Source organism: Lynx canadensis, chromosome D2 (genome assembly GCF_007474595.2).
Source record: "Lynx canadensis isolate LIC74 chromosome D2, mLynCan4.pri.v2, whole genome shotgun sequence".
In the NCBI taxonomy this organism is placed as follows: Eukaryota; Metazoa; Chordata; class Mammalia; order Carnivora; family Felidae; genus Lynx; species Lynx canadensis.
The window spans coordinates 54,156,465-54,181,693 of NC_044313.2; the positions used below are offsets into that span (position 1 = coordinate 54,156,465).

General features: G+C 38.6%; 1 protein-coding gene and 1 non-coding gene across 4 annotated transcripts in view; one reads left to right on the forward strand and one right to left on the reverse strand.

Moving 5' to 3' along the window:
• The window catches only part of MCU (mitochondrial calcium uniporter), a 201,848-nt gene that overhangs the window by 135,677 nt on the left and 40,942 nt on the right, over positions 1-25,229 (reverse strand). The gene's annotated exons all lie outside the window — the stretch shown is intronic.
• LOC115527834 lies at positions 9,843-9,946 on the forward strand. Its single transcript, XR_003973070.1, has one exon. It is a non-coding gene; the product is annotated as a U6 spliceosomal RNA (small nuclear RNA).

Below are 25,229 nucleotides of genomic sequence, written 5' to 3' on the forward strand. Positions count from 1 at the left end.
CTTTTTTTTCCCCCTGAAACAATGTTTGTATTCACTGTGCAAAAATGTTGTACCTCCCTATGTTTCTTCAGTTGGAAGGGGTGGTGAAGGTGGTGGTGGTAGTGACTTCCTGTTGCTGATCTCTAGATTACTCGTCATCTCTTATTTGGCTCACAGCCCCTTCACCGCCTGTGTTACAACTTTCCTACATCAAATTTCTACTGTTGTAAATACCTGAGAGAATTTCCATTTTCCTAGTGAGACTCTGACTGATAAAACCACTATACAATGGTAATTTTGTGATTTACTGTTTAATTAGCTTTTTCATATACTTGTGTGCTTTAATATGTCTCCTCAAGTAAAAATCTTAATCTTGAAACCATGCACTCTGAGATCCTAACTCTGAGTTCTTAGGGCACACACTGAAACGAGGATGAGGAGTGCAGAAGGGAGAAAAACGTGGACATGGAAGGTCAATGAACAAAATGGGGTCGCAAAAGCTACTCAGGTAATATGCCAGCTATGACAAAGTAATGTCAGCCAAGGAGTCTCTCAGACTGAGATGTTCTTTGAATACAGCAAAAAGTATTATTAAAAACATGTCAATACATGTACAATGAATACAACAAGCAATGATAATGCTATTACAGCCTTTCAAGAATCAAGATTCCCAGTCAACCAGTGAATTATGCAATTTCTTTAGAGGCTTCCCAAACTGGCTGATAATCCAAAAGAAATGTTTTATGTATGAGTAATTGTTAGTGGCTGTAACTTAAGGCAATCTACTGAAAATGCAATTCTTTAATGCTAACAGTCCAAAGATAGACTGGTATCACAACACAGTATAAATGCTATTTTAGAGGAAAAAGGTAGAGTACTAGATGGCTTGTGCACACCTCTTTCAGGAATTGGTTTCAATTGGGCTAGTATCCCTAAAGTAATACTTGGACACAATCTTTGAAAACTCCGGTCTGGCAAGAAAAAGCCCTAAGAGACCATATTTAGATAATCATTTATGTTTCAGCAAATCAAATTGCTTTGACTTATAGGCACAAACTCAACAATGATAGAATACTAATAAAAATAACAACAACAGCTAACAATCAAATCATAGTTACTATATTTATGTGCCAGGCACTTTTCTAAGGGCTTTATACACTTACCTCATCTAGTAATTCTCACAACTCATTGGGATAGGAACTCTTATTTCCCACACCACCTCCAATATTACAGACTAGGCTTAAAGACAATAAGTAAGTTGCCCAAGTCCACACAGCTAGTAAGTAACAGCTAGAATTTGATCTTAAGCAGTCTGATTCCATAGTCCATGCTCTTAATTATTATACCGTATTCTCTCCCTAACTTGGTAAAAGTCACATGTGGAACTAAGTGGGGAAACCAGGAATTCAAGACAAGTCTTGAGCTACATTTAACCAAAAACACATTTAGTTATAAGACATGGGACGTTATAACTCTTTGGCTCTCCCCCTTTGAAGCCCTTAGAAGTCTTTACCGTCACCAGCAAACAATGCCTGTGGAACTAGGCAATGGGCATAGCACAATATGGGACCCCGGTGCCATTGTATATCAAATGGTACATAACAAAAAGAGCAAAGTTTTTATGATCAGAAAATCATGGGTTGAAGTCATAACTTTGCCATTAATTGGGAGTATGCTACTAAATAGAGTATAGGTTATGACATCAGACAGACCTTGATCAAAATCCGAGCTTTGAGAACACTGTGTAGGGTGGCAAAGTTTATATACAGTACAAGAGCACCTAGCCAAGAAAGCAAAATGGGGCCGAAATTCTGCCTATGTTCAGCTGCTCAGCAAGCCATCCGCCCTGGAATAGGGGCTATGTGTGCTGGAAGAGGTGGCACCTAGCACAAGCCCCCAAGCTACTACCTAGGGTAGTGTGGCAGCCCAGAACTTTCAGTTATTTAATTGGTTCACCACAGGGGCACCTTTTTCTATTTCAAACAAAGTTTTCTCAAAAACTACAGGTGACTGCCTACTCTAATACTAGCTATGTAATCTTGGGCAAGTCACTTAATCACTCTAAACCTCGGTTTCTTCATTTGGAAAAAGTGTTTGAAAATAGTACTTGCTTCATAGTGCGGTTCTAAGGATTACATAAAATGATGCAAGTCAAGTGTTTAGTATAGTGCCAGGTACTTAATAAGTGCTCAGTAAATCATAACCAATAAATTATAACCACACGTAACACAACCTGGGCCTCCCATCCGTCATCAGTTAAAATGAATACCATCTATCTCACAAGACATTTCCATGTATGTTATATTGTGACAAGAAAGCATTTTATAAACTGTTACATGTTTATTTATAATTTTTATATAAAGAATTAGCAAATACAAAAAGTTCTTGGTACCCAGCACTTAGTAAATGCATGACAAATGTTAAATGGTATTGTTGCTATTAGTATTGACAACTCATTTAAATTTTTTACATCATACATTCGTGTTTAGGTATTTCTTATTTTAGGGAGGATAATCAAGCTCATGCATCATTTTAAATTGTGAGAGGAAAATTATCTCATTAGAGAGATCTGTAAGCAATATAAATCTAAGGAGACTAAGACTAAGTGGTATCCAGCCCCACCCCCACCCCCACCAAAAAAATCCCACAATCCATCAGGTTTGAGCTAAATTTAAAAAAAAAAAAGGAAGGGGTGCCTGGTTGGCTCAGTCAGTCAAACGTCTCACTTCGGCTCAGGTCATGATCTCACAGTTCATGAGTTTGAGCCCACGTCGAGCTCTGTGCCGACAGCTCAGAGCCTGGAGCCTGCTTCAGATTCTGTATCTCCCTCTCTCTCTATGCCCCTCGCCCGCTTGCACTCTCTCTGTGTCTCTCAAAAATAAATAAACATTTAAAAAAAATTTAAGGGGACAATAGGGGCACCTGGGTGGCTTGGTCAGTTAAACATTCGACTGGCTCAGGTCATGATCTCACAGTCTGTGAGTTTGAGCCCCGCGTCAGGCTGTGTGCTGACAGCTCAGAGCCTGGAGTCTGCTTCAGATTCTGTGTCTCCCTCTCTCTGTACCCCTTCTTCACTCACACTCTGTCTCTCAGAAGTAAATAAACATTAAAAAAAAAAAAGGAAAAGAAAAATCACGTCAGAGACACTAAACCTTGCTTAAAATTAGAGCCTCTCAAAAGAAGAAACTATATTTATATCCACACAACACATGAAAACCACCAGATTTACATATAGTAGCATAACTGTAGTTTCTTTGAACTTGGAAACCGTATTCTCAGAAACTGCCTGTTGATTCAGCTCAAATTCAAAATAAATATGTGACCCTGCTCCCCTAAGAAAAGGGCTCCTTCCACCCATATTACAATGTTTGGGACATTTAAAGTTTCTATTACCATAAATTCCAAGCTTACAGTCTCACAGCAGCTATAATTCAGCTGCAAAGAACAAACATAGGTCTGCAAACCCGAGGACTTAACAGGCCTCTGGCTCTACAACAGACTGATTCTTCCTGTGACCCATGCCGCAGGCAAAACCCAAAATAAAAGGAAGACCTAAGACTGCTATCAGACTTGCTTCATGTCTATCTTCCCAATGTGCTTACATTTTGTTGTTTTGTTACTGTTCATAGTTATTCCCACCACCAGGGTGCTAGCAACACATCTGTTGATACAGTACTAAGGGAAGAAAAGAATGCTCTCTCAACTTGATTAATGCTTGCATCTTCTTAGCGCTCAAGCATAACGCACATTCTAGATTTACTGTATTATTCTCCCCATCAAGATATCTTGATGGGATGGACACCAAGAAGCTCTGGATTCAAATGTGAATCGGTCACTAAGTAGTGTTATGTCCTCAGGACATCATTTAACCTCTGCAGGTCTCCTCTGAGATAATGTATGAAAGAGATTTTTAAAATTATAATGTGATGTACATATGGAAATGATTATTTCTGCCAACAGTATATCATAAAAACAGATATAAGAACCCTGCTTTAGTTATTCCAATGGAATAAAAGGAAAAGTTATGAAAGTGCTCTTTGAGAATAGTCTCTATAAATGTGAGACTTACAGATTACATCACCTTTAATTCTTTATAATCGTATTATAGTACCCACTAGAGGTATTATACACAGATGGCTCACTCAAAAGGTAACCATAATTTGGAAACTTCTAGAAGCGTAGGAATTGACAGTGGGGATAATCAGCTTCATCACTAATATTATCTGTCGGGCAATACGTGCTCTCTTTTTTGGCTTTTTTTAGTAGTATTTTGCACAGCCACGTGCTACTTCTACAAGGGCAGTAAAAAAGCCTCAAGTTTGCCTATCCTGCCATCTCTCATGGGAACAAAGGAGAAGCAATATTACCTCCATTTAATAAAGGAGAAAAATGTGGGTGATCATCTAAACATACGAAATAAAAAATGAAACCAGAACTAGAGCAGAAAATAGGCTAAGTTCACTGTTCTTTTTCCTAGAATGCACTGCCTTCCTTGGGGCAGGACAAAGCTCCAAACTGAAAAAAAGAAAACAAGAAAAAAAAAGTCCCTGTCCTTTCTCTCCCAGGCTTCTTTGCTACCCATGTGAGACCCTTGCACCACAGAGCACAAGAAGCAAAAACTTCGTCCCATAAGGCATAGCAAGGGATGAACTTCACGAATCTTTGTTTTCTACTTGTCAGCTCTACAAACTATATATAAACTGACCTCCATTAAGATCAAGGCCAGCCTCATGTGACTCAAGCTGCTCCATTTGGGAAGGAAACCCTGGACATCTGGCAAAATAATCTGCCAAAGACATGGCTCCCTTCATCATGAACAGGCAGATGAACACGATGGCCAAATGTCAAGAGTGATACTGAATGACTATTGCTAATGTGCAATTACCTCATTTACAGAGGAATTATTTTATTTACTTAATGTGCATTATTACTAAACTACAACATCTCTAGTCCACAGTACATCTCACACGCAAAGCATCGCCACTAAGAAACAAAACCACCACTTCAACTGGCTTTAAAACCAACTAGGAAGAAGCCAGAAACACAAGGGTAGTTTAAGAATTGCAACCAACACATGAAAAGATGCTCAGCATCACTCATCATCAGGCAAATACAAATCAAAACCACAACGTGATACCACTGCACACCTGTCAAAATGGCTAACGTTAACAACTCAGGCAACAACAGATGTTGGCAAGGATGCGGAGGAAGAGGATCTCTTTTGCACTGTTGGTGGGAATGCAAACTGGTGCAGCCACTCTGGGAAACAGTATGGAGGTTCCTCCAAAAATTAAAAATAGAACTACCCTACAACTCAGCAATCACACTACTAGGTATTTATGCAAGGGATATAGGTTAGCTATTTCAAAGGGACACATGCACCCCAATGTTTATAGCAGCACTATTGACAATAGCCTAAATATGGAAATTGCCCAAATGTTCATCGACAGATGAATGGACAAAGAAGATGTGGTAATATATATACAATGGAGTATTACTCGGCCATCAAAAAGAATGAAATCTTGCCATTTGCAACTACGTGGATGGAACTGGAGGGTATTATGTTAAGTGAAATTAGTCAGTCAGAGAAAGACAAAAATCATATGACTTCACTCATATGAGGACTTTAAGGTATAAAACAGATGAACATAAGGGAAGGGAAGCAAAAATAATACAAAAACAGGGAGGGGGACAAAACAGAAGAGACTCATAAATATGGAGAACAAACAGAGGGTTACTGGAAGGGTTGTGGGAGGGGGGATGGGCTAAATGGGTAAGGGGCATTAAGGAATCTACTCCTGAAATCATTGTTGCACTATATGCTAACTAACATGGATGTAAATTAAAAAATAAATTATTTAAAAAAAGTTAAAACTCTACCCTAAAAGAAAAAAAGAATTAAAAATTGCAGGTGTTATGGGTGCTGACCCCTTCACAATTGAATATCCATATATAACATTTGACTCCCCAAAAACTTAACGACTAATAGCCTACTTTGACCAGAAGCCTTACCAATAACATAAACAGCTGGTTGACACTGTTTATATATATACACTGTGTATATATACACACACACACATATAATACACCGTATTCTTATAATAAAGTAAGCTAGAGAAAAGAATTAGAAAAATCACGAGAGATAACATTTACATAATGTGCTGTAAAAAAATCCACATATAGGTGGACCTATGTAGTTCAAACCCGTGTTGTTCAAAAGTCAACTGTATTTCCCAAGTTAAACATTTTCATGCTATATAGTATACAAAAATGTGTCACTGGGACAGTATTTTGCTAACAATGTATGGCAACACTGATATGATATAACACAGGCTAAAAATGGCTGCTTATCTAGACATGAGGTCTACAGATGTAGTAAATGCTGATTTGGTTTTAAAATACTAAATATGTTTCAGCTGCTGACATGCATCACCAATCTGAATTTATACAGAGAACATATTGAGTCCATAAAATATAACAAAACAGTGTACAAAGTTTCAGAAGGCAGAAAATGAGGAATGATTTTTTTGTTGTTGTTTTTTAACTAGATGTGTGTTAAGTTGAGACACAGAAGTTTTGACACAGAGGTTGTTGTTGAAGCCTTTTCCATCTGACAGACCTGTGCTCCTGTGGCCATAATTTGATATGAAATGTATTTTAAAACCTTTTAAAGTCAAACTGACATTTGAAACTCATCAAGGTGTAGTTTATTCACGTGAATTTTCTTACACAGTTTCTCTTTCATGAAAATTGTGTTCGGGTTTCCGAGGAGCTGGTTGAACGACTCTCACGGCTCATAGATGATCACTGTTCCAAATCTCATCCAGATTATTCTTCTGTGCCAATTTCCCTTTCCTGAGACATAACAACTATTTTGGGTTCCTGGACTCAATACCTATGTGTGTGTGAAGGTGTTTTCCAGCCCACCAAGAAGCAATTCTTGGACACCAGCAGAGTATCCAAGAATTCAACTCAATTCTGACAGTGTCTCCCTGGAGACAGCCAGACAGAAGAGATGCGTAGGGCAAGGTATGTGGGAAGGGGCATGGAGCTTCCATGCTCTCTCCAGGCATACCGCTGTCCCCACATCTCCACATGTTCACCAACCCAGAAGCTCTGTGCAATGATGATTTTTGAAGTAGAATATCTAAAAAGATAAATTAGGGACCCTTGATTTCATATCAGAGGCCACTGAAAGTTTTTTGATCAAGGACAAATATTTAAAACAGTACAATTATACAGAAAACACTTAAAATTGATCCTAAGAGCAGGTTTTAATTTTATTTTTTTTAATGTTTATTTATTTATTTTGGGGCAGGGGAGGGGCAGAAGAAAGGGAAACAGAATCCCAAGCAGGCTCTGCACTGACAATGTGGATGAACCATGAGATCATGACCAACCAGGGGCCCCAAGAGCTGATTTTAAATTTAAATAGAAAAATGGATTAAAGATATAAATGGGAAACTTATAGTAGAAGAAACATGAACAGCTAATATATTTTTTAAATGCTCAGCCTCACTCATAATCAGAAAAATAATTTAAAAGACTAGGAGATTCCATTTCATACCCATTACATATATAAAAAATAAAAAGCTTGACAACACCACGTGTTGAAAAGGATATAGAGCAATGTAAACTCTTACACACTGCTGGTGAAAAAGTAAATTGCTCATGACCACTTTGGGCAGCATATGTTAAGAAAAATATGCAAATCCTACACCCTAGCAATCCTGCTTGTTGGCAAATACCATAGAGAAAGGCTGGGCCGGGTACCCAGAGAGATCTGCACAAGAATGTTCACAGCTGCAATTTTATTAGAGAAAAAAAAATCCTGGAGGGGCGCCTGGGTGGCTCAGTCGGTTGAGTGTCTGACTCCTGATTTTGACTCAGGTCAGGATCCCAAGGTCGTGGGATCGAGCCTCATGTCTGGCTTTGCACTGAATGCAGAGCCTGCTTGAGATTCTTACTCTCTCTCTCTCTCTCTCTCTCCCTCCCCCACGTGTCTCCCCCGCCAATCACACTCTTGTGCTCTCTCTAAAACAAACCAAACCAAAACAAACAAAAAAACACCCTGTAAATAGCTGCCTATTAACAGGAGAATAGAAAACAAGTGTTCAAAAACTGTTGAATGAATGACACCAAGGAATGAACAACAGTGTTCTCAAAGGAGGTCAGAGCCTCAGGAATCTGTGGGTGTATAACAACCATGTCATCAGAAAGAAGACAAAGAATACAGTGCAGAAAAAAATATTTGAAGAAATAGTCGGTGAAAACTTACCAATTTTGGTAAAAGACAAAACTGTGGTACATCCATACAATGGAAAACAACTCAGCAATAAAAAGGAACAAACTACTGATACATGGAACAACATGGGTGGATCTCAAAGGCATAATGCAGAGTGAAAGCCAATCTCCAAGTGTTACAAACTATTTGATTCCATTTATGTGATAATCTGCAAAAGGCAAGAGCATAAGAACAGAGAACAGATCAAAGGTTGCCAGGGTGGTGGATGAGAGGAGGGTTTGAGTCCACTGGACAGCACAAGAGAATTTTAGGGGTGGGGGAACTGTTCTGTATCCTGATTGCTAATGTGGTTACACAAATCTACACATGCATTAAAATTCACATAAATGTACAAGCAAAAAAAGTCAATTTTATTATATATACTAAAAAAAGAAAAGTCTAGGAAAAAAATCAGTATCTCCTCTAAAAATCATGTATATCCAAGATATATGGCATCACATATCCCATGCCTTTTACATGTAAAAAGCCACCAGATCAAGCAGATATACTACGATATCTCCCTCAAAGATGGTTAACAAAAAAAATCTAAATAAAAGCACTGAACAATAAAAATCAAATGTGTAATCAATGTCATGCAACCTAATTTTATCAGGAAGAAAGTGCTCCATTATTTTTTGGTGTTTTGTTTTGTTTTGTTTCAAAGATTTTATTTTTAAGTAATCTCTACACCCAATGTGGGGCTCAAACTCACAACCCCAAGATCAAGAATTGCACACTCCACAGAATGAACCAGTCCGGCACCCCCAATGCTCAGTTTTTTTGTACTTGTTTTTAAGGAGTTAATCTAGAAGATTTAAAGACAATAACTTTGCACAATTAAAAGAAAACATTCTTCTGTCACATTTCATACCTGCAAAACCTTTTTGTAGGGGATGGGAGATATAGCCAGTCTGTTAAATTAAAACCTTTTACCTTTTCCTTCTCATTCAACCTCTCAAGTTCAATGTGCCCTAAATAAAAACTTGTCTAAGCCCTGAGATAAAGGAGATGTCACCGACAGAACAGGCCCTTAAAAGTGATAACTTCCACAAATGCACTTTCCATAGCCTACCAGGATTGCCAAAACAGAAGATAGCAAAGCTTTAACAAAGCCTTTTAACTTGGGTGGCCATGTGTCCTAATCTGCTTGGGACACCTCTGGTTTAACACATGTTGTCCCGATATAATTATTAACAGTACTCTCTCTCAACTCTAGAGGTGCTGTGGTTAAGACGATAAATTATATGGCAACGCCACCCTTAACCTATTTCCCTTAAGGAACTTAACCCATAATCCCTACCTATCACTAAGACCTAGAATGTAGACTTCACAAAGAGAAGCACTAATACTAGGTTAAAAAAAAAAAAAAAAAAGACTCAGGAAAAATGAATTTGATTAATGTGTTTGTGTTGTATTTACTTGTTCTGTCAATTACAGCTAATAAAATTCTCTTCTTTGGACTGTATGACTGCATAAAAATAACGAAAAACTCTAATTATTCCATAGCCTAGTATCTTAGAAGAAACTCCATCAGTCACATTGAATAACAACAAATCACTCATTTAAAATCTCTACCCCCGTGCTCACTTCAGCAGCACATGTATTAAAATTGGAACAATGCAGAGATTAGCGCGGCCCCTGCACAAGGATTACACGTAAAATCTCTACCTGTGCCTCCATTCTCATTCTAAAGTGACTGAATGGTGTGGGAAGGCCAGTGCTTTTTATTCCAATTTAGGATGCTGTTTGCCAAATTCTAAGGAATTCTAATATGCTATATCTCCACATGGAAAGTCTATCTCTGCTTCCTTGATGTGATATCATTGCCAAAAAAAGAACAGGTTTCAAATTATAATTCTTTCTTGAGGCTGTAACAATGTGGACCAGATATCTTTCTTTTATGGTCTATCTAAAACAATGAACTTACTTCCTCAGGGAATTAACTGCCCAAATTCCTTATATCTCCTTGTCATCTACCCTTTGGGCAGTTCATTGAACAGGGAAAAGTTAATACTCTTGCTATCACTCCTTGGTAATGAATCTGATGAGAGAAAGAGAATAAAATGATAGACTTACACTGTACATTATAAAAGCCACTAGCATCATGCTCTGCTGACCACTTGAAATGTGTCTCATCCTAACTGAGATGTATGGCAAGATTTTTAAAACTTAGTACAACACCAAAAAAAGTAAAATAATTAATAATTTTTATATTGAGTACATGTGGAAATAATTGCTTTGATATTCTGTATCAATATATACTGCAGAGGGGTTCCTGGGTAGCTCAGTTGGTTAAGCATCTGACTCTTGATCTTGGCTCAGATCATCTCATTTGTGAGATTGAGCCCCACATCAGGTTCTGCACTGACAGCACTGAGCCTGCTTGGGATTCTCTCTCTCCCTCTCTCTCTCTCTGTCCCTCACCTGCTAATATGCATTCCTTCTCTCTCTCTCTCTCAAAATAAATAAACATTAGAAATAATAATAAAAATATACAAATTCACTGGTTTCTTTTTACTTTTTTAATGTGGCTACTACTATAAAGTTTTTTTTTTTTTCAACGTTTTTTATTTATTTTTGGGACAGAGAGAGACAGAGCATGAACGGGGAAGGGGCAGAGAGAGAGGGAGACACAGAATCGGAAACAGGCTCCAGGCTCCGAGCCATCAGCCCAGAGCCTGACGCGGGGCTCGAACTCACAGTCCGCGAGATCGTGACCTGGCTGAAGCCGGACGCTTAACCGACTGCGCCACCCAGGCGCCCCACTACTATAAAGTTTTAAATTACATAGATGGCTGCATTATCTTTCCGTTGAATAGTCCTACAATAAACCATGTTTTGATGTGTTTCCATAATAATTTTCATAATAACAATAGCAGGCATAAAACTGACTTAGTTCCAAAGGCTTTGCAATTGCACCACAGGTGTCAAAGTGACAAAGTTATCTGTAATGAGAACAGTCCCTGTTACTGTACAGTAATTAGCACTATATTATCCTTAACGGATTTTTAAAAAGAAATAAAAACCAAAGCCAAACTCACCATATTTTTAACATGCAATGTTCCTCACTTTTTTGTTTCAAGAATTCTTAATTCTCTGAGAACTTAACTGAGTATCTCCTATTTGTCTAGACACTGTACAATTTCTGAAATATCCCAAAGCAACCAACCACACACTTTTTTACTGAAATACAGTCGAAAAGTTATATTAGTTTCAGGTGTACAACATAGTGATCCAATAATTCATTACGCTACACAATGCTCACCATGGTAAGTGTGTTTACCATCTGTCACAATACAAAGTTATTGCAATATCAGTACGACTGTATTTTCCATCCCTGTGACTTACTTATTTTTCAGCTGGAAATGTGCACCTCTTAATCCCCTTCACCTTTTTGGCCCACCTCTCTCCTCTCTGGCAACCACATCTATTTGAGTCCATTTCTTTTTTGTTTGTTTGTTTCCTTATGGAAACAACCTAAGTGCCCATTGGTAGATAAATGGATAAAGAAGAGGTGGTGTAAAAAAAAAAAAAATGTGTGTATACAAACACACACACACACACACACACACACACACATCACACAATGGGGAATATTACTCAGCCATAATAAAGATGAAATCTGGCCATTTGTGACCACAAGAAATTATGCCATGTGAAATAAGTTAGATAGAGAAAGACAGACACCATATGATATCACTTACATGCAGAATCTAAAACACAAAACAAAACACCATAGTCCCAGTCTGGGAAACCTGTATCTACAGAGGAATATAATGTGGAAGAAGAAAGCAAAACATAGGCCCCGAACATAAATTAGATGTAGCAAATAGGCAACCTGAGTTCAAACAAAAATAAACTCAAACTATTACTCCAGAATGCTTTTGCCCTGCATCTGCTCCTGAACTTTCCCTTATACCTTTAGTTTCTATTTTTAGCTGCTTTGGGTCATATCTCCAGAGTTAGGCTGAAAAGGCCTAACCAGTTTCACATTAGGTTCAGAATTCCCTTTATATTTTCAAATTTCAAATAGGCTGACTTCATGCTTAGCAACCTACCATTAAGAATTTACCAAACTTCTTGGGTGCCTGGGTGGCCCAGTTGGTTAAGCAGCCAACTTTGGCTCAGGTCATGATCTCACGGTTTGTGGGTTCGAGCCCCACATCAGGCTCACTGCTGTCAGTCTGTGAACTCAGAGCCTGGAGCCTGCTTCAGATTCTGTGTCTCCCTCTCTCTCACTCTCCCTTCCCCTGCTCATGCTCTGTCTCTGCCTCTCAAATATAAATAAATGTTAAAATAAAAAAAATTTTTTTAGAGTTTACCAAACTTCTAAGTAAAAGATAATAAATCAGGCCATTCCCAATCCCTACATAATCACTACAGCTTTTGTTATCTCAGAATTGGTATTAAAAGATTCAAATAAATTATTTTTTCCATACCCTGGACATTATTTTTTCCATACCCTGCCCACCTTACATGGTAGCAATTATATCAAATTTTGCATTGTTTAAATTTCACATGGCTGCTGAAATCACAATTATAATTACAAAATAAAATGAGATCTCCAAACACACAGCAACTAATATACTCTCTGTTTGGAGGCAGTTTCAGGCATTTGAAACACTAAAGCCTTTTTTTTTTTTTTTTCTAAGTTTTTATTTATGTACTTACTTTGAGAGAGACAGCGAGAGCAAGCACAAGCACGGGAGGGGCAGAAAGCGGGAGAGACAATCCCAAGTGGGCTCCATACTGTCAGCACAGAGCCTGACATAGGGCTTGATCTCACAAACCGTGAGATCATGACCTGAGCCAAAACCAAGAGTCCGATGCTTAGCTGAATGAGTCACCCAGGTGCCCCTGAAACACTCAAGTCTTACTAATACCCTAGAACAAACAGGATACCTGAAAATAAGGGACTTCAGACTTACTGCTTAGGACAGACACAGCTTCAAAAATAACTCAAATGATATATCTCTCTATAGTCTTATTTATCCACTTTAAAAGGAAGGTAATATTTATCTAGATACAGGTGACATTTATGGCTCTTTGACATTTAAAGTTAAATACAAGAACAGTGTACAATAACTTTTTTTCACAACCACAGAAAATCTTTTGGATTCTCCAGATATGTGATGTGACTTGGAGCTCCTACTCAAGTATCTTTTTTTCCTTTCAAGTCTGGCCATAATTCGAATATTCCCATGGAGGCTTTATCTTTTTGAATTTTGAAAAACTACAGCAAAGCTAGTGTGGCTAGTATCAGATAGTTTTGTATTTGAACATTATAGGTAACAGTTACATCACTAGGTTCCAAGCCCTACCACATACACATAAGGTGCTCAATAAATATTTCTTGAGTGAATAAAATGAGATGAGGGGAAATATGCACAGTGGTGTAAGACTGCAAAGAAAAACTTGATGCAAGAAAACAAAACACAGAAAGAACCAGATGGGATGCCCTTCCACCAAAAACATTAAAAATACTACTCCGGGGGTGCCAAGCTGGCTCAGTCAGAAGATCATACAACTCTTGATCTCAGGGTTGTGAGTTCGAGCTTCATGTCAGGTGTAGAGATTACTAAAAAAAATAAACTTAAAAAAAAAAGCTTCTTAGTATGGAATGATGCAAAAGTTCTGGAGATGGATAGTGGTAATGGTTGACATCAATGTAAATGTACCTAATGTCAACGAATTGTGAATTTAAAATGGTTACCATGTATATTTTAGAACACTAATTTTTTTTAAGTAGGCTTCACACCCAATGTGGAACTTGAACTCACAACCCTGAAATCAAGAGTCACATGCTCCACCAACTGAGCCAGCCAGGCGCCCCTAAAAATTTTTTTTAACAGCTACTCAGCCAAGTGTGACTACAGACTTTCACAGGAAGCCACTAAGACTATGATGGTGAGAAATTCTGGCCATGTAAAGAAACACTGGCCATGTGTGTGGTACAGTAAAAAACTTAAAGAGAAGCAAAAACGTCCTCACTGAAAAAGTTATGCTGTAAGGATACGCTGTTTTACAAAATATCTGTTTGCCAAGTCCTTGTGACAAAATTAACATACTATGGTAGCTGTTTATATACAAAATATTAAGTACTATTTACGCCATTGGAAGGAAAACTAAGTATACTTTAGGTAAACACAGACTTTGAGTCTTTAAAAATAAACATGCTTACTTAAAAAAGAAATGAATTAAACTGTTTTGATCTAAATTGATCATAAGGCTTTCAATTTTATAGTTTTTAAAAACTCATATAGACCAACCACATAAACAATTTTATAATATGAAATACTTCTTTGCAAATATTGTTACATAAAGCCAAAAGAAGAGGGTCAGGTCACTTTTTAAGGAGAGAAAATTCTATCATACACTAAACACCCAAAAATTAAGAGAAGATATGAAATCTCAACTGGTGATATGGGGACAATTTGCTGATCCAGAGGGCTGTCTGCACATTTGTATAATAATCTCCAACAAAACTTCAGGAATAGGTATGGCAGAAAGAAGTCTGCAATGCAGCTCAAAGAAATTTGGTGTGTTAAGAAAGGAAAATGGGGGCGCCTGGGTGGCTCAGTCGGTTGAGCGTCCGACTTTGGCTCAGGTCACGATCTCGCGGTCCGTGAGTTCGAGCCCCGTGTCGGGCTCTGTGCTGACGGCTCGGAGCCTGGAGCCTGTTTCAGATTTTGTGTCTCCTTCTCTCTCTGACCCTCCCCCGTTCATGCTCTGTCTCTCTCTGTCTCAAAAATAAATAAACGTTAAAAAAAAAAAAAAGAAAAGAAAAGGAAAGGAAAATGGGTTTATGACTGAGAAACCACCAGTCTTGCTATTTCATGTTCTGTCCCAAAGTTGTGACCAGTCAGTCAAAAATTCTAACATTTTCTTCCCTCACCAAACTCTCTGGATTTAAGGAGCTACTTGGCAGAATGAAGTCAGCCCACTGAACAAAGTCTACACTCAGTCTGTCACTAAGTAGGGATATCATAACACCACTAACGTTAACCATCCAAAAATCTTAAAACAAACCAACCCAAAAAACTGCTTTGGATCTAGAATAGAAAAAATGAAGCCAAAAGATACATTTATTACATAATATATACAAAAAATTATAGCATATATAAAAAATACTTCCCAGGGGCACCTGGGTGGCTCAGTCGGTTGGGTGACTGACTTCAGCTCAGGTCACGATCTCACAGTTCGTGAGTCTGAGCCCCGCGCTGGGCTCTGTTCTGACAGCTCAGAGCCTGGAGCCTACTTCAGGTTCTATGTCTCCCCTCTCTCTACCCCACCCCTGCTCATGCTCTGTGTCTCTCTGTCACAGAGAGAGAGAGAGCAAGCAGGGGAGTGGGGCAGAGAGAGGGAAAAAGAGAGAGAATCTTAAGCAGACTCCACACTCAGTGCAAAGCCCTACTCGGGACTTGGTCCCGCAACCCTGGGATCAAGACCTGAGCCAAAATACAGAGTCAGATGCTCAACTGACTGAGCCACCCAGGCACCCCAAAATAATTTTCAAGTAACGAAAGAAACAAAATATATAAATATATAACACTGTCAAGGGGGAGAAATGAAAAGGATGAGTTACAGCATAACCTACAAAACACAAATGCCTGGGACGCCTGGGTGGCTCAGTTGGTTGAGCATCGAACTCTTGATTTCAGCTTAGGTCATGATCCCAGGGTTGTGGATCGAGCCCTGTGTCAGACTCTGCCCTGAGTGTGGAGCCTGCTTAAGATTCTCATTTTCTCTCCCTTTGCTCCTCTCCCTTGCTCACTCTTTCTCTCTCTCTACCCCACCCCCCTCTCAAATTAAAACAAAACAAAACAAACAACAACAAAACCAAACGGCTGGATTACTGGAAAGAGCTGCAGAGTTTAATTTTACTGTAGAACAGTACCATGTTCAGCTTTTCAGAATCAGCTGTCACCACGCATCAAAAGAACTTCAAACAGAAGTAAAACAAAGAACATAAAAAGAAGTAAAGAAGTAAAGAAGTAAAACATAGAACAAAGGTCATTTTCAAGCCTAATTAGTCTCAAATTCTATCATGCATATACTAAATCTTCCATGATTTCTTCGTAGCTACTCTTCCACGGAGAACATCCAATAATACCACCCCTCTAGGTGATAATGCAAAATGAATTTTTTTTTATGACTTGAGCCAAAATCAAGAGTCAGATGCTCTACCAAATGAGCCACCCAGATGCCCCTGCAAAAAGAATTTTTATTTTTTTTAAAGTTTCTTTCATTTGCTTTTAAGTTCATAGTATGGTCATTTACATCATAAAGCTTACACCATAAACAAAAAAGTGCTTTCAATGATTAGAACAATGCCTGATAACACAGTTGGTACTCAGTATTAAGCATCTGCTGAATGAATAAAGGAATTATAGTTAAGGAATTATAATTAATTATAGTTAAGTTTATCATCTCCCCCTCATAAAATGCTTGTATTACAGTGGCTCTAGAATCCTTTCTGTAGCCTGCTAATCACTAGACAAAGCCATAAATACAACGTGTTGTCCAAATGGCACACTCCCTCTATGCCTCCCTTACCACCTCCAACATACATACCCATTTGATCCCCAAACCAAATTTAAGGTACTTGTTTCCCTCCCTTTCCCTGACTTCCTGCCTTGAATAAAATACTCAATAGAATTTATAGCTTTGCACTCACTAAAAATCAGCTCAGAAGTTGCCCCAAGAGCACATGGAAGTATATCTAACTACATCTAACTACATCTTCAAGAGAAAGACCTTTCCTAAGTTGTGTTCTGTGGTGCTCTCTTTCTTCACCAGCGGGTAAAAATAAAACTCTACAATTTATCCATAGTCCAAGTCCTGCCCATGGGCAACATATTCTTTTGAAATTAATGGCTCTTAAAAAAAATAATGCCTCTTCATTATTAGACATAGCTATATGTGTGGAAGTTGTTGGGCAAAATGCACATCTGATTTACCTTTCACTATGTCCTATGTGAACTTTACTAGGTCCAGTTCTCATCCAGTCACCCTGGTCAATGAACAGGCAAGCACTTAATGAACCCATGAAAACCAGGATTATTAGTTTATAAACAAAAACATTAACCAGTGGTGACCAATAGGTTGCCACTGAAAGAACCGTATTATTTACCGTGAGCATTATTTACTTAACCAAAGATCTAGAAATCTACAATATGACTGAAATGTATATAAAAGAGCTGAGAATCTCTGAGGAAAAAACACTGTCAGGTAATACAACCAAGTATAAATAAAATAAAACTGCAAGTCTGAAGAACCCCTATGATGACAAAGATGGGTAGAGTACACAGAAAAAATAGGAACAAGGGGAATCTAAAAGACTTATCCAATAAAAGCTTAAGATACAAATAATCTGCAAGCCACAGTCAACTTGGAAGCATGGCACAGGCAATGCCAACAGCAGTGACACTGGCCACAGGGGACACGAATACCCCCTCTCACAGTACAGATGCCTCTTCGTACATCTTCCGCTTTCAAAACACCTTCCACTTTCAAAAGAAGACTGTTTCTATATGTTTATCCTTCACAGTGAATGTCTTTAAAATCACAGGGGCATATTTTTGACACAATTTACTTATGCCTATTGAAGCCTATATTTAGTCATGGTCAATTAAATGCTACTTTCCCAAAAGTTCAATTAATTACTAAACTCATGAACTGTTGTATCTGAAAGGGGAAAAGATTCTTAACTGTGTTTACAATTAAATATATGAATAAGTGCATTAATATTTTATTAACAACTATTGAAGTATGTTGCAATAGCCTACATGATGCCAAATATAGCTAGAATCTTTTTCTACATCCACTAAGTCCTTGCCTATTAGATCTAGAAGCCCTTCTCTAGGAACCATGCTGTCATCTCCCCACTGACACAATGGGATTAAAGGATCTGTCCTGACAGTTCATTTAAGAGATACAACCACACCTAACAGCGCATGCTGGCTGCCCAGCAAAGGAGCAAATGACTCATGGTACCTGTTGGTTTGAACTCACCCTTGTATTACACTAGCTTTAATGACCTCACTGGAGTTAAGTTGAGTAACACGTAAAATAAACAAGTAACACGTAAAGAAAACAAGTAACACATAAAATAAACAAAGATATAGAAGTCAGAAGTCAGAGAGAAATGCAGAACTAAAAGTCACAATTCTGAAGCTTGGTTATTCAAGAAATTCCAAAACAAAAAAAAAAAACAAAAACAAAAACAAAAAACTCCTGATAAATAAGAAGTTTTGTTTTGGGAAAACCATTCCTTTGGTGGGGAAGAGTGGTGGGAACCATTCCTAATCGGATATTCTGTCATTTTACTGTTACGATCAGCCACAAACTATGGAGTTTCCTATTTTGTGGTAATGAAAGAGGAAGCCTCATACTAGAAGGGAAAGATCATGATGAAAAAACTCTTCCAGGTGGCCACAGAACAGTAAGCAAGAGAGTTATTATTAATTGATATACAGCAAAGTGAAAAAACACTGACAGTACCAAAGCAGAGTAACAGTAAAAATCTTCACTGGCTAACTTCATATAATAAACCCACTTTAAGGAGAAAGGAGCTGAACAACCACATAACCCCAAGCCCTACACCCACAAAAAGACAACAGGAACATAAGAGGTTGGCTTTCTATAAGGGCACCTGGGTGGCTCAGCTGGTTAAGTGTCCAACTCTTGGTTCTGGCTCAGGTCACGATCTCACAGTTCGTGTGTTCAAGCCCTGCATTTAGCTCTGTGCTGGCAGTGCGGAGCCTGCTTGGATTCTCTCTCTCCCTCTCTCTCTGCCCCTCTGCTGTTCTCTCTCTCTCTCTCTCTCTCTCTCTCTCTCTCTCTCTCAAAAGAAACATATATATATAAAGAAGAAGTTGGCTTTCCTTAAAATGGAAAACTCTTCTCTATTTCATAAACAGAGAAGCTTGGAGGATTGCTGCAAGGAAGGCTATTAAAATGCTACATTCACCTAGAACTGCAATTCTCCTTAGTTAAAATTCAACACACACACACACACACACACACACACACACACACACACAGTCTAACTTTAATCACTCTTCCAGTTCCCAACACTTAGACTTTTTAAAAAAATCCTATTTGAAACATACAATTTAATAAGAATCAAATTATTCGAAGCATAATTCCAAATGTTATTTTAAAAGTGTATAAAAGGGAATGGTCTACCTCAATTCTGAATATAAACTTCACTGCAGTGCATACTGGACATTCCACCCTTCTCTTTTTTGGCAATTAGTTGACTACTCACTGGTAGTCAAAAAGGTTTTAAGGTAAAGTACACCTTGATACTCCAACTTATAGTTCCTACTTCAGTAATTTCATTATAATGTCTTGTGCATCTAACCACATGCAGCATATCACTGTGACATGACATGCAAACCTAAGGGTAAGTATACACAGTGCTTACCTTCTTCTTTTTTTTAAAAATTTTTTAATGTTTATTTTTGAGGTATAGAGAGAAACAGAGCACAAGTGGGGGAAGGGCAGAGAGAAAGGGAGACAGAAAATCTGAAGCAGGCTCCAGGCTCTGAGCTGTCAACACAGAGCCCGACGTGGGGCTCAAACCCACAAGCTGTGAGATCATGACCTCAGCTGAAGTTGGACGCTTAAGGGAATGAGCCACCCAGGCGCCCCTACATAGCACTTACTTTCTAATACTAAACACATTTTTGGCTCTAGCTGAATACAAAACTGAAACCCAAGGGACAGTTGGGAACCGGGAGCCTGCTTTGGATTCTGTGTCTCCCTCTCTCTCTGCCCCTCCCCCACTTGTGTGCCCATGTACTCTCTCACTTTCTCTCTCAAAAGTAAATAAACATTAAAAAACAAAAACAAAAACAAAAAACAAAGATGAAACACAAGAGCAGGAGCCTTAAAAAATGAATAGCACTTTGGCCAGTAGAAAGGGTCAGGAGGATACCTCGCAAAAGCAGTGAAAAAAGAACCATAAGGCATGTCTCAGGAAACTAGCCCAGCAAAAAGCCTAGGTTGCAAAAAGATAGGAGGAAAAAGGAAGAACCTGGAAGAATAGACTGGGTGCAAACCATAAAGGACTTTCAATCCCAAAATATAGGGATTTTAAGCTTTATTCTCCAGGCAACAGGCAGCAAAGGATTTTAAGCAAAAGAATGACCACTAAAAACCATGGGCCAAATACAGAATTTCCACAGATAAGAAATTCTAAGTTTCACATAACATTTCCTTATGTTATTTATAACCCTTAACTATTGAAAGATGAGGCTAGGATGTCAACATCATGGTTATCAGTACTCAGCATTTCCTTTTTCAAGATAATTAAGAATCCACATTTCCTTGCTTAGCATAAGCTTTCTAAAAAGGCTTTGTCTTTTTTGCCCCATTTTATCTAAAACAAACAGCACAAACCAGAGGAAAAAGTAGTCTTTTCTATGGTTGCTCAATCCAAAAGCTAAACCCGGCATGTAGGGTACACATTACTATGGAAGACTGAATCTACCCCTCACTCCACGAGGCTATTTTTGATTTGTTGGTCGTGTAACTAAGGAGGGATGAGTGGGAGGAATTTCTCAGTGCCCCCAGGGTACTTATTCATGTAACTTCATGCCAATTCCACTTCTATCTTCCTCAAATAAACTTTCTGATTACTATAATTACAAGCTTTATTCCATCACCAGAACTAGAAAGCTTTTCCAGTGGTTTTTATTTGTAGTGATTTTAACTCTGTCCCCAGTTCCAGTGGAGGCTTTCTCATTGTTTTAAGTCATTACAGGATTTCTCCAGCAGCACTAACTCCTAGAAGCCTGCAAGTCCAACTACTAAAGTAACAACTGTACCTAAAGATAACCACTGTCCCTGCCACCGCTCATCACTACTCCTATGCCCACTGAAAGTCAGAGAGCGAGGAGTTGCCAGGGATGCAATCAACAGCTTGCTGCACCTGTACATAGGGACAGCCCACTCCTGAAATTCAGGTCCAAAAAAAGGGGACACTTTCAACTTTCCTCCTAAGGAATTCCCCCAAAAAAAGGGAAACTGACAACTTTCCTCCTAAGGAATTCACATGGGGCAGCTTTCCGTATCCTCTCAAGTTCTAAAATAGCAATCTCTCACAATTAGCTTATGTGCCCTTTGAGGTCTAAGGCCAAGGCCTAGCAATGTGACACTTTTACATGGAAGGTTGGTTCTTTTTTTTTTTTTTTTTTTTAAGTGTTGCTTGAGTTGAGGTTTCTGCACATCTGTTTTATCACTTACGTTTCTATACTGCTCTAACAGAAAGTTCCTGCTATTACATTAGTGATCAGTCTTAATTTGTTCTCTTACCTCCAAGACACAGTTCTACCTTAACACCTCCGAGAGTGCAAACTCATGACTGAAGAGTATGAACCACACCACTTCTATGGTACCAACAGAAGAATTTCTGAAGTTTGGAGAAAGCGAGTTAGGAGTTATTTTCAAGAAAAACGTGTGTGCCCACTTAGAGTATAATCCACAAGTCATCATATGACCTACACGCTTGACTAACAAGACTAAGAAGCTTTGAGTGACACTGCAGCAAATATAAACAAGTTCTTGTAGAAACCTATTATAAACACCGAGAGCAACCAGTCTGGGACGGCTCTTTGACCACGTGCCAACAGAACCATTTCTCCCCACACTACTGTCTGAAATACTGAATAGCTTCATGTCGACATCAAGCAATAATATCCAAGATTGTCCACTATTTACACTGGTGGGCACTATCAAGCTAAGGCAAAGGAAGGATAGTAATAAAACTCTTCAGGGGCGCCTGGGTGGCGCAGTCGGTTAAGCGTCCGACTTCAGCCAGGTCACGATCTCGCGGTCCGGGAGTTCGAGCCCCGAGTCAGGCTCTGGGCTGATGGCTCAGAGCCTGGAGCCTGTTTCCGATTCTGTGTCTCCCTCTCTCTCTGCCCCTCCCCCGTTCATGCTCTGTCTCTCTCTGTCCCAAAAATAAATAAACGTTGAAAAAAAAATTTTTTTAAAAAATAAAACTCTTCAATGACAAGTGTTACAGATTTTAAAAGTAGATGAGAGAACTATAGCATTTAAATTATTAGAACCCGAAGCTAAAATTCACTGATTGATAACAATGGGGCGAGTAGGTCTGGCTCAGAGTTTTTGTTTACAACCTGTTTACTCATGCAGCTTAGCAACATTTCTCCTGAACATCTCCAGGAAGCAAATGTTGGCTATAATCCTTTCCCAACAAGCATAAAGGGCCAACCGTTGTCTCTGGGGGATAAAATAAAACCATCTGAGGGAAAACAAAAAATGTCTGGGTTAGAAGGAAATATTTTCCTAAGAGAATGCAACAATTTTTTCCGCTCTCACTTCCTTGTAGAACTGAGAGTCTTTGTGAGTACAGGGGTACTAACTAGGCAGCAGTACTTAATGTGGGGGGGGGGGGGAAATGAATCAGAGAAATTAGTCAGAATCTTACTTTTTAGTTATCTAATAATCCAAACCTGGGGCTGGAGGTAAATCTGAGGATGTAGAATAATCTGACAAAGCCCAACTAAATTTCATTGTCACCATCCAGAGAACTACTAAAAGGAATATAGGCAAATATTAAGCAAAGCACTCTTCCAAAAGCACAAGATATTCATATATCCAACCTCCATTTGTATACACATCTCTCAATACATGCAAAGGGCTATAAACACAAAAAATGTTTATATTAATTCACTGTTATTTTTTAATTTTCTAGAATTAAAGTATTAAACTATGTTGATATGCAAAACAAGAATATTTCTTTACCACTTTGCCCCCCCCCTTTTGAAATAGACTAGTATGTACTCAATGTAAAAACTAAAATTAAACACAGATATACATGACATGGAATGTGACAGTCCCCTGCAATCTCATCCTTCAGGGACAACCACTATCAACAGTTTAGACCCCAGTGGCCTACAATGCTCTATAATTACCAAACCTCAGGGCTGAAGAGCTACAAAGATAATAGGTATAACAGCATCTTCTCCATCCCCACTCTCCTAAAAGTACTAAAACACTTTTTACAATGTCCCTGACAAATGTTTCGCTAGACTTGACTTGAACAAATCCTTAGACTAGGACCTGACTACCTGAGTGGCTATTGTCTTGCTGTCAGATCATCCCAGTTTCTGTCTTGAATATATCTGTTTTTAAGTGTGCACCCATAAAATCAGGTACCCAGAAATGAACACAGTAGTCTGAAACAATCATAGTACTTATTCTGGACACTATGCTTCTATTAACAGAGCCCAAATTACACTGTGGACTCACATTGAACATGCACCACCACTCCACTCCCACCCCCAGTATTTTTCATGTTATCTACTGTTAAACTACATCACAATCATCTACAGTAACACTTTTTAAATTTTTTTAATATTTATTCATTTCTGAGACAGAGAGCATGAGTGGGGGAGGGGCAGAGAGAGAGGGAAATACAGAATCCGAAGCAGGCTCCAAGCTCCGAGCTGTCAGCACAGAGCCGGACGCAGGGCTCAAACTCAAAAACCATGAGATCATGACCTGAGCCGAAGTCAGTCACTCAACTGACTGAGCCACCCAGGTGCGCCAGTAACACTTATTTTTAGAATCATATGTAGAACTTTGTGCTTATCAGTATTCAATAAAGCTTGATTGGTTTAGTCCATTTCAGTCTAAAATAACTATTTTCGGGGCGCCTGGGTGGCTCAGTCGGTTAAGCGGCCGACTTCGGCTCAGGTCACGATCTCACAGTCCGTGAGTTCGAGCCCCGCGTCGGGCTCTGTGCTGACCGCTCAGAGCCTGGAACCTGTTCCAGATTCTGTGTCTCCCTCTCTCTCTGACCCTCCCCCGTTCATGCTCTGTCTCTCTCTGTCTCAAAAATAAATAAACATTAAAAAAATAAAAAAAAATAAAATAAAATAACTATTTTCAATCTCTGTTCTGAAAAAATAACATATTAACTATACAACTTATCATTGCCAGCTTCAAGTCATGTATGGATTTGCAAAGCAAATCATCGATATTTCATCCATGTTATTAATAAAAATGTTGTGTGCTGAAATATGACTCAACTTATAAAAAGAACTGAAATTCTGAGATATGCTACAACATGGATGGACCTTGAGAACACCTTGCTCAGTGAAATAAGCCAAACACAGAAGAACAAATATTGTATGATTACTCTTATATGAGGCACCTAGAATAGAAAAATTCATAGAGACAGAAGGAAGACTAGAGGTTACTAAGGGCTGCGAGGAGAGAAAGTTATTGTTTAACTGGCACAGAGTATTTTGGGAGATGATGAAAAAGTTTTAGGTATAGTAGTAATGGGTTACTGGTGATGGTTACACAACACTGTGAATATATTTAATGCTACTGAATTATATACTTACAAATGGTTCAAATAAATACTATGTTATGTTTATCTTACCACAATAAAGAAAAAAAGGAATGAATTATTGATACATGCTGACAGAAAAGAAGCCAATTTCAAAAGGTTACATACCTACTATAGGACTCCATTCATTTAACATTACTGAAATGACAAACCTATAGAAATGGAGAACAGATTAGTTGTTGCCAGTGGTTAGAGACTGGGGAGAGAAAAGATGAATGTAGTTGTAAGAGGACAAGAAGAAGGATCCCTGTGGTAACAGACTTGTTCTGTATCTTGACTGTGGTGTCGGAGACAGAAGCCAACACATGTAACAAAATTGCACAGAATGAAATACACACATACACACACACACACACACACACACAATCAATCAATCAATCAATGAGCAGAAGTAAAACTGAGAAAATCTAATACAATCTGTAGGAGCACCTGGCTGCTTCAGTCAGTAGAGCATGCGGCTCTTGACCTCTGGGGTAGTGAGTTCAAGCCTCATGTTGGGTGTAGAGATATACTTAAATATACCAGAACTTTTTTTATGTGAATTTTATCAATGTCAATATCCTATGATAGTGT